This window comes from Desmodus rotundus, chromosome 3 (genome assembly GCF_022682495.2).
Source record: "Desmodus rotundus isolate HL8 chromosome 3, HLdesRot8A.1, whole genome shotgun sequence".
NCBI classification, from domain to species: Eukaryota; Metazoa; Chordata; class Mammalia; order Chiroptera; family Phyllostomidae; genus Desmodus; species Desmodus rotundus.
In genome coordinates this window covers 168586780-168599690 of record NC_071389.1, presented here as the reverse complement: position 1 = coordinate 168599690, position 12911 = coordinate 168586780, and the positions used below count along the sequence as shown (strand labels likewise).

General features: G+C 39.3%; 1 long non-coding RNA gene across 4 annotated transcripts in view; it reads left to right on the top strand.

Annotated features, from left to right (window-relative positions):
• The first annotated feature begins 2365 nt into the window (after nt 1–2365).
• LOC112318339 (uncharacterized) overlaps nt 2366–12911 on the top strand; it is a 33070-nt gene continuing 22524 nt past the window's right edge. For 3 of the 4 annotated variants that reach the window (XR_011651035.1, XR_011651036.1, XR_008426518.1), the window contains exons 1-2: nt 2366–2745; nt 5047–5160. This is a non-coding gene — a long non-coding RNA (uncharacterized lncRNA). Of the gene's footprint in view, nt 2746–4741; nt 4832–5046; nt 5161–12911 lie in introns of all 4 variants that reach the window. The other variant, XR_008426521.1, reaches the window with a different exon arrangement.

Below are 12911 nucleotides of genomic sequence, written 5' to 3'. Positions count from 1 at the left end.
GAAAGTGTCCTTGACTATAAATGAAGTGATTCAAATATTTAGAGAGAAATTTTCATGCTTACTCAGTGATGTGAAAAACCATGACATTTACCAAAAATAGGTATTCATATGCTGTAGCTCTTACCTTCATGTGGAGTTGACAAAAGGGAAGATGTGGGGGTTGTGGGGTTGAATGCAACAAAGGCATGTTTTTCTCAAGATCATGGAGCAAGGAATGAATGAGTTCCATGACATATCTATCTACAGTTCCTTGGCCATTGAGGCATGGGCCTAGGAGACCAAAACTCATATTCAGATGGCTCCAGGAGGACTTGGGTGGGGGGTGGGGGTGGGGGTGAGTGGCTCTTCAGTGTCCCATTGTTTCCTAGGGATGAGACCTCAAGGGAAGACCCCAAAGGACCCATTTTCAGGCTAGACTGACACCCATGGATACCATTTGTCCCTCTGAGGCATCCTTACTTCCTCCTTTTGGTACTTGTGCGTTTAGACTAAAGAAACTCAAGATTACATTGGCAATGCTTAGAAGTTAAATAAAAAGGAGACGTAAGCTCTCATTTGGACAAGTTGAGCCCTAAAACTCTGCTATTGAGGAGAAGGTTGTGGTTTTGTTTCATTTTAAAGTATTCATAATTGTCACCTTAATAGAATGCATTAAGTGGACAATTCCTCGGTTTTCAAAGTACAATTTTAAAGCTCCTGTCAAGCCACCTTTTTATAAAACATAATATAAAAAAGAAATAGAAAGGAGAAGTACTGAATATTAAATCTTTCTTCAGCCCACTGTCTAGTTCTCTTAAGGTCTGTGCTGGTATTTTTAGTCTTTGAGCACATATAAAATTCCATGGCTGTTTTAATATACATGCGGGCTTGAAACAGATGAAAGCTTCCATCTGAATGATATGGATTCCCACTCCCACATGCAGTAGTACTCAGACAAAACACATGAAACTAAGTTTAACTACTCCAGAGGAAAAAAAGCTAATTCAATCCTGCCAGGATCTGAAGCTGAGATTCTAAGGATTTTAAGCTTTTCAAATCTGTTCTTGAGCTTTTTAACATACTCCCCTCTGTGAGGGGCTCTCTCATGGAATCAGTCCAAGGACCTGTCTGATGTCTGTATAGTGAATCTTTATTATTCAAAATGGATGCAATCCTGGGGGTCATGGTTAACAAAAGAATATCAAGTAACTGAGCAGAGAAGTTTGTTCTCTGACAGAAGAAGGCAACATCGCAGGAAGGATTAATTTCCATTCTTGGTTCAATGAGGAATCTGTAAACCAATGAATAAAATGACAGTGAAGATTGAGGACTTCCTATCCATTTGTATTCAAATCACATAGGAAAAAGGGGGACAGACTTTTATTGAGCACTGATTATATTCTATGCATTGTACAAGTGTTTTTTCTTTTTAGATACTTTATCTAATTTTATCTCAGGAGACCTCATAAGCTTGCTCATAAGTGAGTTTTCTACCCTCTGTTTTCACAGAGGGGAAAACACAACAAAACAAACAAAAAACCCTCAAAGTCTCAGGGATTACCTAACCTGCTCAAGTTTATACAGTAACTAGCAGTGTTAAAATTTGAAAGACCTACATCCAGTTGCTATTATAAGACTAACTCAATTTAACCCAGCAATGGAAATTCCCTATAATCGATGCAACTAGAGTGAGCATGAAATCTACCTCCACAGCAAACAAATGGTGGCTCTACACGTAGCCTTCATCCATATCTTGGGCAACATTTTCAGCTATTAAAAAGACCCCTCTGAATAGAAATGTGTATTATGTTCGAGGTCTCAGCATGAGGAAAAAGGTGTTGCTCCTTTTTATCAGTAAGACAAAATCCTATCGTATTTCTTTTTTTCTTCAGCTTGATTAAGGTATACTTGACAAAGGAAGTGTGACCTATCATGTTTCTTAAAAAGAAAATAGAGCAAATTGCTATCACTGCCCAACTCAATACTTCCAGTGCAAAACATCTGTAGGTGTCACTTTTGTTGTGAGGTTTAATGGCTCTCTGCAATCTAAGGAATTCACTGAAATAAGTTGAGTCTGGGCCTATTTACTAAAATGCTGTGATCTTGTCTCCCTCATTAGGAAGAATAATTGTTCGTGAGGATGTATCGTGTGAGAACGTTCAGAAGAAATCTCAATGCATATCTTTTACAACCCTGTAATATTAATATACCACTTGATAAACTGCTAAACATATTGTTCATTCAAATGCACTTTCCAGCTATTAAAACAATCATTAATATTTCCAAAGCTTGTTTTCCTCTGCTGTGGTTTCGAGTGCGTCCTTATAATCTTGGAACAAGGGCTACTTGTAATTGTACTACTTCCCCTTCCTTCCAAGTGCAGGGAAACAATTCTCTATGGGTCTATTGTATTTCTGCACTTCTTGAAAGAGAAGTATTGACTGACCTTTGTTCCAGACTATCTTTTCAAGGAAGTTTGTATCACAAACAGGCTTTGAATATAGAGACAGTGTCTCTCTTCAGAGCAAAGGGCAGGTTTGCTTAACAGCTTTGGAAAGTGGAAATAGTGTCTCCCTCTGGGACAAAGAGCAGGTATGAGTACTGACTATTATGAAAGACTTTGGTTTCCTGAGCTCAGAATCCCTCTCCTGTAACATAACCCACTGTGTGTGCAGGTGTCCCTTGGCCTTCTGTGCATCAACCTGTGCAAGTTGGAGCTAAAGGAAGTTGCACAAAAATGCTAATACTCTGACTACTTCTGTTGCTGTGAGTAACAAACTGTTCTTTGTCTCTAATCCAGGAGGCTTGTGTCTTCTACCAGCATCTGATACTGTGGCAGGCTAACGTGTTTGTTTGCAAGGGGGATAGATTCTCAGTTCCTTCACCATGTTTGGCAGTTTCAGAACTGAGGATGGATGCTGACTGAGACGTGGCTTCATGGCAGGGTGGGAGGTTTCACAAGCTATACAGTCAGTAGCGAGAATGTTGGCCAAAGTGCATTGTGTACCGGGCAATAAGTGTTCCTCCTTTGTATGGCCTGTTAATGAGGAGGCGTTTGGAAAATGATTGAAGGTTTAATATAGGAAATAGTTCAAAGACAGCTGCCAACACACTACTCTGGCTGTTGCTAATTCTACTCTAGGTAGGTAGGGTGAGGCGGGGAGGGCAGACAACTCCCTGTTCGGTCTGGCGATCATTCTCAGGTCCCCCGCACCATGACAAACAGCACTGAGACTCATCCCAGTGTACGTGCATTTCACACAAGCGCTGCGGAGACACATGCCCACACCAAGCATCAAAGAGGACATTTCTGACTGTAGAGGTAGAAACCTGGCACACCATTAAAACTTGGCCTGATAACTTAGAATATAAGGGGAGAGGGGACATATTACTTGTCAAAGAAGAATGGCAACAGTTGGCCCATCTGATGACTAACACTATGTTTTCATGCCAACCTTAAATGTGTTTGGAGAAAAAAGTAAAGTTCTCAGTTTTTTTGTGATAGATCCTGGCTGATAAAAGGGGCCTCTGACTTTTTCAGGAAGATCTCCCCCAAGGCAGACTCCCAGGAGAGTTTTGTCCTTTTTTTCCCCGGGTTGGCTTTATAATGCTTTTGAAGTTGAACAAGGGAAAGTGAAAAACTGACTCGGAGAAATGTACGTAAATTCTCTCCTGGTCAGTATTGTTGCCCAGGGAAACTCCCCTAGCTCTTAGGTGAACCTGGACAAGAATTTAAGATGTTTTCTTGGTAACAGCCAGGGGTTTCTCCAGAGTAAAATGAATCCTTAAGGAAGGTTGGTGCTGTGCAAGTCAATCCTAAATCACCCACAGAACACAAACCCTGGAGCCCCAGCTGGAGAGCAGTGCGTCTGTGGTTGCAGAGTCAGGAGGCCCCCAAATTTGAAATGGAAGGTACTAGTAATAATAGCCTTACCACTTGACATGGGGCTTTTGGTGCACCAGCCAACATGACAAATATGGTGGAGTTGTGAACTCAGTATAATAAAGATAATGCCTTCCTCCAGAAAAAAGAGCATAAATATTTACTGTCTATTTTATTATAAAAGAACCAAGTTCCTTATGTGCAGGCCCCTCTTCTTTAACACAATGCACCAACATGAAGGTATTATCCGACCCCCTTTGACTCCTTCGGTGAGAACTGGGACTCAGAGAACTGATGTAAGATTGCTGATGCTCTGGCTGCTGTTGTTTCTCTGAATATTAACTGTCTTGTGTCACTGCCCCAGGAGCCTTGTGTCTTTGGCCAACGCCCATGGACCATAACGGGTTAATTTGCTAGCCTAATTGTAAAGCAGACCCGTAGATTCTTCACAGTCTTCACACCAGACAAATTTATGACCTTCTGTGAGGATTTGGGAATGTGCATAGATGCAGGCTTTATTTTTCTGCTGTTGTTTAGAAAAACAAGATAGGAAACATCTCATGAAGGTTAGTAAAATGGCAAGGGGAAAGTGACAGTAAAATACAGCTCTTCTCTTAGAGTTAAATTTAAAGTGTTTCTAGTTCTAGCGCATTAAAAACCCACCATTGACAATATCAGAAAGTTTCAATCAAAACATCTCACTATGGAGAATTTAATTTTCTAAAGCAAAGACCTTTTTTTTCTAACATGACGGTTTTGTGGATATAAGAATTCTCACTATTACAGTCACATGATCCTAACATGTTGCTGTAGTCACCTACAAAATCAAGTATAAATCTGATGTAAAAGAAAATCTTTGTTCTATTTTTTCCCTGACAGATTCCTCAACTAGAAAATGATGGGAGTGGACTACAACCCTAAGGCACATTCCAACTTCTATAGTCTAAAAGTCTGACATGATAGAGAAAGGTAAACTAAAAAGTTGTTCGTATAAAGCAAATCTTAATCAGGCTGGCACAGTAAACCAGTGGCACTGCAAAAAACCATACTAACAAAAAACCTTATTCTGCACTTAAAAAAAAAACAAACTATGTGCAGATATGACTTAAGAACTTTTTGAGATCCCTCAAGTCCCACAATCTTTTTTTCAATAATAAACAATACCCCAACAAATTCCCTCCTAGGATGCAGCTGCTGTGAACACCAAGTGGCATTTCCTCTGGATACTTTTCCCCTGGGGAGGCCTTTGAACTTCAACCTCTTGGGATTTCACAAACTTGAGTTAATCTGATTAAATGGTAAGGCATGCACAGACTGTAGTTGAACTCCTTCATTTTACAGATGAGGAAACTGAGGCTCAAGGCGCCAGCACCAGTTCTGGTGACGCTGGCCACTACATTTTCATCATTTGAGGTACTTGTCTTAGAAATCATGAAGTGTTTTATGTTTCTCCTACTTAAGATAGTAACCAAAACTACCAAACCTATTTCAAAAGAAAGAAGCCTTTTCCATAAAGATTGAAAATGATATGTTGCAGTAGAAGAGAAAGACATAGAAAGAGAAAGTACGACAAAGATAGTGCATTTTTTTGGAGATTTTGATACATTTCTCATCAGGTGATTTATCATTTGTTGAGCTGAAGGCAATAGAAATATAGTTTCAAACTCCTCTAGGTTCCACACTTGATTTAAAATAAACCAAAATGGACCGTAAAAAATAAGTTCCTAAAGGGATACTTTGTTCTTTTCCTCTGAAGTGAGTCCAAAATCAACAACAAAAACGAAACAGCTAAAGGATGGAATGTCTTAATCTGGATTAGTTTGGTCCCTGTTTAATTCAATTTAATTTAACTCAACAAACTTTTATTGAGTATGTGATGTGTATAAGGCACTATCATTTTTATTTTCCTGTCTCTTTACCATGCATCTCTGAAGTTTAAAAGATAGTTGAATGGGAGGTGACAGATTGTGTAAATTAGAGTTCAGGATTGTGTTTGGCCCTTAAAAACTATACTCCCTGTACTTGTTTTAAAAAGATTTATTTATCTATTTTTACAGAGAGGTGTAGGGAAGGAGAAGAGAGGGAGAGAAATATCAATGTGTGGTTGCCTCTTGCACACCCCCTACTGGGGACCTGGCCCACAAGCCACGCATGTGACCTGATTGGGGATTGAACCAGTGACCCTTTGTTTCACAGCCCCCATGCTCAATCCACGGAGCTACACCAGCCAGGGCTCCTTGTACTTTCTTGACTGACTAGTTCCTAATGGGGATATGATGTTGGAAAAGTATCTGGCAACACCAAATGAAAGGCAATGCTATTACTTATATTACATTACTTACATTTTACCCAGTTAATGAGCCTCTTCAATACTCCCTTGGGATTAATATGTATGTGTGGGCGTGCAAGTGGCTGCAGTGGGGTGACCCATTCTTTTGATTTCCTCAGCTCCATGGTTCAAAAGCTACATCTAAATTATTTAAACAGAGAAATGACCATCATTTCATGTTAGTGTATGCAGGACAAACCTTCAAAATACTGCTTGTAAATATCCCCACCTTTATACTGGCAAAAGTATACGTTACCTTCCCACTTGAACTCATCTCAAAGAGGTGGTAACTTTAAAGTCTCTGAAGAAAGATTTAACCCAGACATTACTAAGGCTGGTAACTTTCCATTCCAATCAGTATAACTTTAGGTTTATAAACATAATCAACAAAGGCCAAACATGCAAATATCAAATGTCTTTTTGTTTAGAATTTGCAAAATTGATGTTAATCATCTATATAAATTTTTGATTCATTAACGCGGGTGAGCAAAGATTGCCATGAGGATATTGCATTAGAATTTTGCATTTAACTAGTTAACTCCCTAAAGACATATTATCTTTTTAAATTGAGTGTTAGAATTGTTTAGCACTTTGTCTCCTCAAAGATGTACAAAGACTCTATAGATGTGGCTAATTAAAGCTTACCACACCACTGATGTACAAGAAGACCTAGAAAGTACGGCGCTCATTTAACACATGGAGAAAAAGAGAACGAGAAAGTGATGGCTCATCAGGTGCAACAACAAGCAGAGTTCAGAGATGCTTGAGAACAAAGAGAAAGAATCCTCAGAGCTCACTATCCCAGGACACTGACATCCCCATCCAGGTGTTTGCCCCTTGTGTAATTGCCACAGGTTCAAGAGTTCAAACTGGAGGTAGGGGTCAGGGGGAAAGGAGATTTTTTTTTTTTTTGCAACAATTTCTTACCAGTCTGGTCTTTTCTAGCACAGAAGACAATGACAGGGGAAATCTATGGGCAAACTCACAGGTATCCCCAACCAAAGCAACATGATGTGCCGTGGGGGTACCACGTTGTACAGATGCAGGACCCAACCGTGATGGTGGTGTACTTTTGATAAAAGGCTTCTGATGCTTTTTGGTTTGGACTACTGTTATTTGTATGCATGGCATCATGTAAAATAAACTGTGAAGTCAGAAAAACAAGCCAAATTTTGGTTCTGTTCCCTACTAGCCTCATGATATGGAAAGAGTTATTATACCCAAAGTTCAGTTTCCTTATCTGAAAAATTAGGATAATAAAACACATGTCCCAGTATTATTATGAGAATGAAGTGGTAAAATACAACACTTTAGGAACTTTATGAACTCAAAAATGTTATTTTCCTTTCAAAATAAGACGTGTTTCTATGGGGGCAGTAGGGGGAGTGGTGTGGGGGGGGGTGTGTTAGGAAGGGCTGTGTTTATGTAACTGGTTTTTTGTTTGCAATTAAATCCGAATTTATCTGTGAAATATCCCCCACAGAACTCTGCTTAGTTCAAAAGTCAAAAACTAGTTCAGATCATTAGAAACACAAACTAGCTCAACTTGAAGTTTTCTTTGTTAGCATTACTAATTGAGAGGTTACCATTAAACTGTACGCCTCAGTTCAGCGGGAGCTCAAATGAAGGAGAAACCTTTTAGTCAGGACTCAGCTCTAAAACCCAAAGCCAAGTTATGAAACACCTCTCAAGCGATGAAGCAGTAAGTGGAAATTACTGACCCTGGCGAGCTAGCTTTTACTGTCACTGAAGGGAGAAGATGCTACTCACCATAGTAGCCAGAGCCAGAATGTCTGTCACTGTCAGTCATCACTTTCTCAAATAGACTTCATGTTTTCAGTTACAATTAAAAAAAAAAAAAACTCTTTTGCATATCACTACACTGCCCCATCTCATACGGTTTTTCCAAGCCCCCTCACATAAAGAATCTTTTGACTAGAAAGAAAGCACTCCCAAATCCTTTCTCCCTTACCAGATCTAAGTTGAAACACAATTATTATGGGAAGAGGGAGCCCCAAGAAGAAATCAAACCTTTAATTTTTACTTAACTTTCACATAAATCTTGATTTGGGGGTTCTTACAGGGATTGGAGGTACTACTCAAAATTTTCAGGGGGAAATGTGGGATTCCTAGACTGACAAGAAATATATCCTTCTTGCCAAAAATTTCCTCAGAAAAAATGAAAACTAATACTGAAATTTATCAAATATAGAGTAGCATGATTCTGGTGGCAACTAACTCAAACAGAAAAATAGTTCAGTTGCCCCATAATTAATATTCTTTCTTCAGGATGGGCGATCAAACTAAGTGAGATAATTGTTTAAGTTCAGGTTGTAAAATATTTCAATGTTCTGAATTAGTTCTGATTTATGAGTTAAAAACAAAACATGAGCTTAGGCCTGATTCAAACAAGTTCCCTAGGTTTTCTTTGAAATGGATTAAGTTCAGTTCACAGTTCAGTTAAAAAATAACAATACAGCCAGTTTTCTATCAGGTTTAACAAACTTTGCAGTTTCTGAGGCTTGGGACCGAAAGGTATATTAAGGTCAAATCTTGACCCCAGAGGCCTGGAAGTCTCATCAGAATGGGCACATGCTAAGAGACAGCAAGCTGAGTTTTACACAGTGCCTCCTAAGCAAGGGGTGAAAAGGGGAGTGGTGATCTGCTTTGTGGGAAGGAAAAGAAGTTCCCCAGGCCTCTGCATTTCAACCTCAGAAGTCACTGTTCTATAAAACTTGAGCTCCTGGAAGGTGAACCAATAGCTGGTGGGGGCTGGGTAGAGGAGGGGAGGAAAGATGGTGACTGTCCCCACTTAGGCCAATTTCTTCTCTCTCTTTTTTTTTAAGTATAGTTTATCAATTATGTTATTACAGTTGTCCCAATTTTTTACTCCCCTTTATCCCCCTCCTCCCTGCACCCCCCAACCCTCCAGCATTCCTCCCCACTTAGTTCATGTACATGGGTTGTACATGTAAGTTCTTTAGCTTCTCCATTCCTATTCCATTCTTAACCTCCCCCTGTCTATTTTGTACCTACCTGTTATGCTTCTTATTCCCTGTACCTTCCCCCCTCCATTCTCCCCCTACCCCTTCCCACTGATAACCCTCCGTGTGATCTCCATTTCTGTGATTCTGTTCCTGTTCTTGTTGCTTGCTTAGTTTTTATTTTTTAGGTTCAGTTGTTGATAGTGTACATTTGTTGTCATTTTACTGCTCATAGTTTTTGATCTTCTCTTTTTTAGATAAGTCTCTTTAATATTTCATATAATAAGGGCTTGGTGATGATGAATTCCTATAACTTACCCTTATCTGGGAAGCACTTTGTCTGCCCTTCCATTCTAAATGATAGCTTTGCTGGATAGAGTCATCTTGGATGTAGGTCCTTGCCTTTCATGACTCTGAATACTTCTTTCCACCCCCTTCTTGAATGCAAGGTCTCTTTTGAGAAATCAGCTGATAGCCTTATGGGAACTCCTTTGTAAGTAATGCTCTCCTTTCCTCTTGCTGCTTTTGAGATTCTGTCCTTATCTGTAATCTTGGGTAACTTAATTATGATGGTTTTGGTGTGTTCCTCCTTGGGTCCAATTTCTTTGGGACTCTCTAGGCTTCCTGGACTTCCTGGAAATCTATTTCCTTCACCAGATTGGGGACAATTTTTCTTCATTATTTGTTCAAATAAGTTTTCAATTTCATGCTCTTCCTCTTCTTCTGGCACCCCTATGATTTGATGTTGGAGCATTTGAAGTTGTGCCAGAGGGTCTTAAGCCTCTCCTCATTTTTTTGTATTCTTGTTTCTTCGTTCTGTTCCACTTGGATGTTTATTTCTTCCTTTTGTTCCAAATTGTTGATTTGAGTCCTGGTTTCTTTCCTGTCATTGTTGGTTCCCTGTACATTTTCCTTTATTTCATTTTGTGTAGCCTTCAATTCTTTCTTCATTTTGCGACCAAGCTCCATCAATTCTGTGAGCATCCTGATTACAAGTGTTTTGAACTCTGCATCATATAGGTTGTTGATCTCCTCCTTGCTTAGTTCTTTTTCTGGAGTTTTGAGCTGTTCTTTCATTTGGGCCATGTTTCTTTGTCTCAGCCCACCTGTTATGTGGTAAGGGGCAGAGCCTTATGTATTGGCCAGGGCAGGGAAAGTCTCTTTGCTGCATTTTGGTGCTGTCTTGCCATACATCCTCTCAGCCCCGGCTGCCCATCTCCGCCTCTCCTACCAGTCTGAATGAATGGTTTTTTTTTTTTTAACTCCTTGGTTGTTGAACTTCCATACAAATGATTTCCTGGCAGTCCTGGTTATTCTTTGTTTTTAAATTGGTTGTTACCTTCTTTTGGTTTTGCAAGGAAGTGAAGCATTTATGCCTATGCGTTCACCTTGGCCAGAGCCTCAATTTCTTCTCTTGACAAAGTTTCTCCCACTTTGTCCAAGGCCAGTCTCCCAAGAAACGTACCTATTTCTGCTTCCAGGATATCTTCTCCCATCTCACTACCCCTTTGTGGCCTAACTCAACTTAAATGATATTTTTTAGGCAGACTTCCCTGATCTTCACTTTTGAGATTAGATACCCATATAATGTGTGCTCATGTCTTCCTTTATTTTGTTCCTCCATTGCCTTTATTACGAGTGTAATTATACAAATATTTGTCTGGTTATTGCTCATCGTTGGCTTCCATCATTAGACTGTTTACTCCTGCAAGTTAAGAAAAAATGAATTTGTTTTATTCCTTTATTTCTAGTCCTGAAGCAGAGGGTTTGGTCCACAGAAGATGCCTCACAAATAATTGTTGAATAGGACACTCTCTGTATGCAAATGTCCATCCCATCCATTAATTGTCTTTCCCATCTTCAAATCCTGTTTTACATTCTAAATTCCCTTACATGGGTTACATCTTTAGCAGTTAGCAGAAATAATAAAAGCTATCAATTGTTGAGGCCTTGACATGGGCTGGTTATGGGCCTAAAGACATTATAGACATTATTTTGCGGTAATTTTCTCAACCCTGTGAAATGTATAAAATTATTATTTCTATGTTATAGGTTAAGAAACCAAGGCTGAATTAATCTTAGGGGTAAGGCACATCTTGGTGTAGAGTAGGAAACAGGGGGTGGCAAGGAGTGTGGAGAGAAATGTCAAAGAGATATAGTGAAGGTGGGAGTGTGCCAACGAGCATTTCGTATGAAATAATCCCCTCAGAGTCAGCCCTGTCTCTGCCACTTAATAGCATAGCATAGCCCACATGTGTTGCTGCTATCTGCAGCATTGGACAAATATCCCGGAGTTGAATCCCATTCCCTGGTGTTCCAAGGAATGAGAAAATAGCAGATCAAAGGAGAATGCTAAAAAGAGACTTGACTCTGTGACCCTTATTGTTTAACATCTATTAAATGTTTTTTCCTTCTGTGTTTAAAAAATTCTGGTTAAGACATGGGTGGTCAGAATTCCAGCCCTGTGACTCTACAATTCTATGTTCTGTCAATGGGCTCCTTACTTCCTTCAGACTAGTGACTGACTTAGCAATTGAAGTTGGTTGTGACAACATCCAAAATGCCTAAACTGGTGATGTCTAAAGATCCTTTCTTCAAACTCTACTTATGTACCACCAAGACAAGTAAGTATGGATTTGGCAATTAAAAAGTTAAGTGGGTCTGCTGTGACACGCATACTTGTTTTGCCATCTCGTTCCCATCCGCACAGCAGTGATAAGAAGAGCTCCCCTAGAGCATGCCATGTAGCCCTTAACTCTTCAGTGATAACCGGTGGGCACACAAAACTGCAGAACACACCTTTCTCTTGCACCTCGGCTTCTCTCCCCTCCTCTTTATTTCCGTCTTGTCTAGGGTGCAGTAAACTGCATTGATAAGGCGCTGTTTGAAAGTTTGACAATTATATATTTTGTTGTTTTAGTAAAAGAGACAAAAGAAAAGAAGTGATAAAACAAAGATATCATAGCATCATGTCTGATTTTACGTGAACTTTGAGGGGGAAAAAATCCAAACATGCACCAAAGAATACAACTGGCCATCTTAACAAACATACACACAAACCCATGCTTGCTTGCACAGAGAATGGGGTGGAGCAGGGAATCAGAAGAGAAAAAATGTGGACATGGTCACAATAGTAAATTCAATTAAAGGGATTCAACCAGAGCTATAGGCTCAAGTGAGCATCATTAAATATTTTTATTTTATTATTAATACTTTATCAAAAGATAGTTTTAGTACAAATTCCACTTTTCAAAGCTTGCCAGCTCCAACACTGAGGTTATCTTGTTTGGCATTAGAATAGCTCATGTCTACATTAAAGCTGGAATCTTAGAAGTGACATAAACAGGCCTTTTTCTATAAAGATAAAAGGCTAAGCTTTAAAGGATTTTATATTTATAGATAAATGTTTCCATAGTAATCAGTACTATAAAACTTGCTGGTGTCAGCAGTCTTTTGCATACAAAAATGGCTCATATTAAAATGAGCTAGATTCAGAGACTCAAGTGTAGATTCTTTTACTTCAAAAAAAAAAATACTTTTTTGAGAAGACCAGAAATCTTTTGTGAAGAGTGTCGAAAACTTCTTTACTTTTGGTCACACGCAGCATGTACTCCCACAGAACACACAAGGGATGAAGCCCTGACCTTTGAAAGCAGCATGGACCATGATGAAAAGTAATTTAAAACAACACACTCATTATTACAGCCTCAGATGATGAGCTTAGAGCTATGGATTT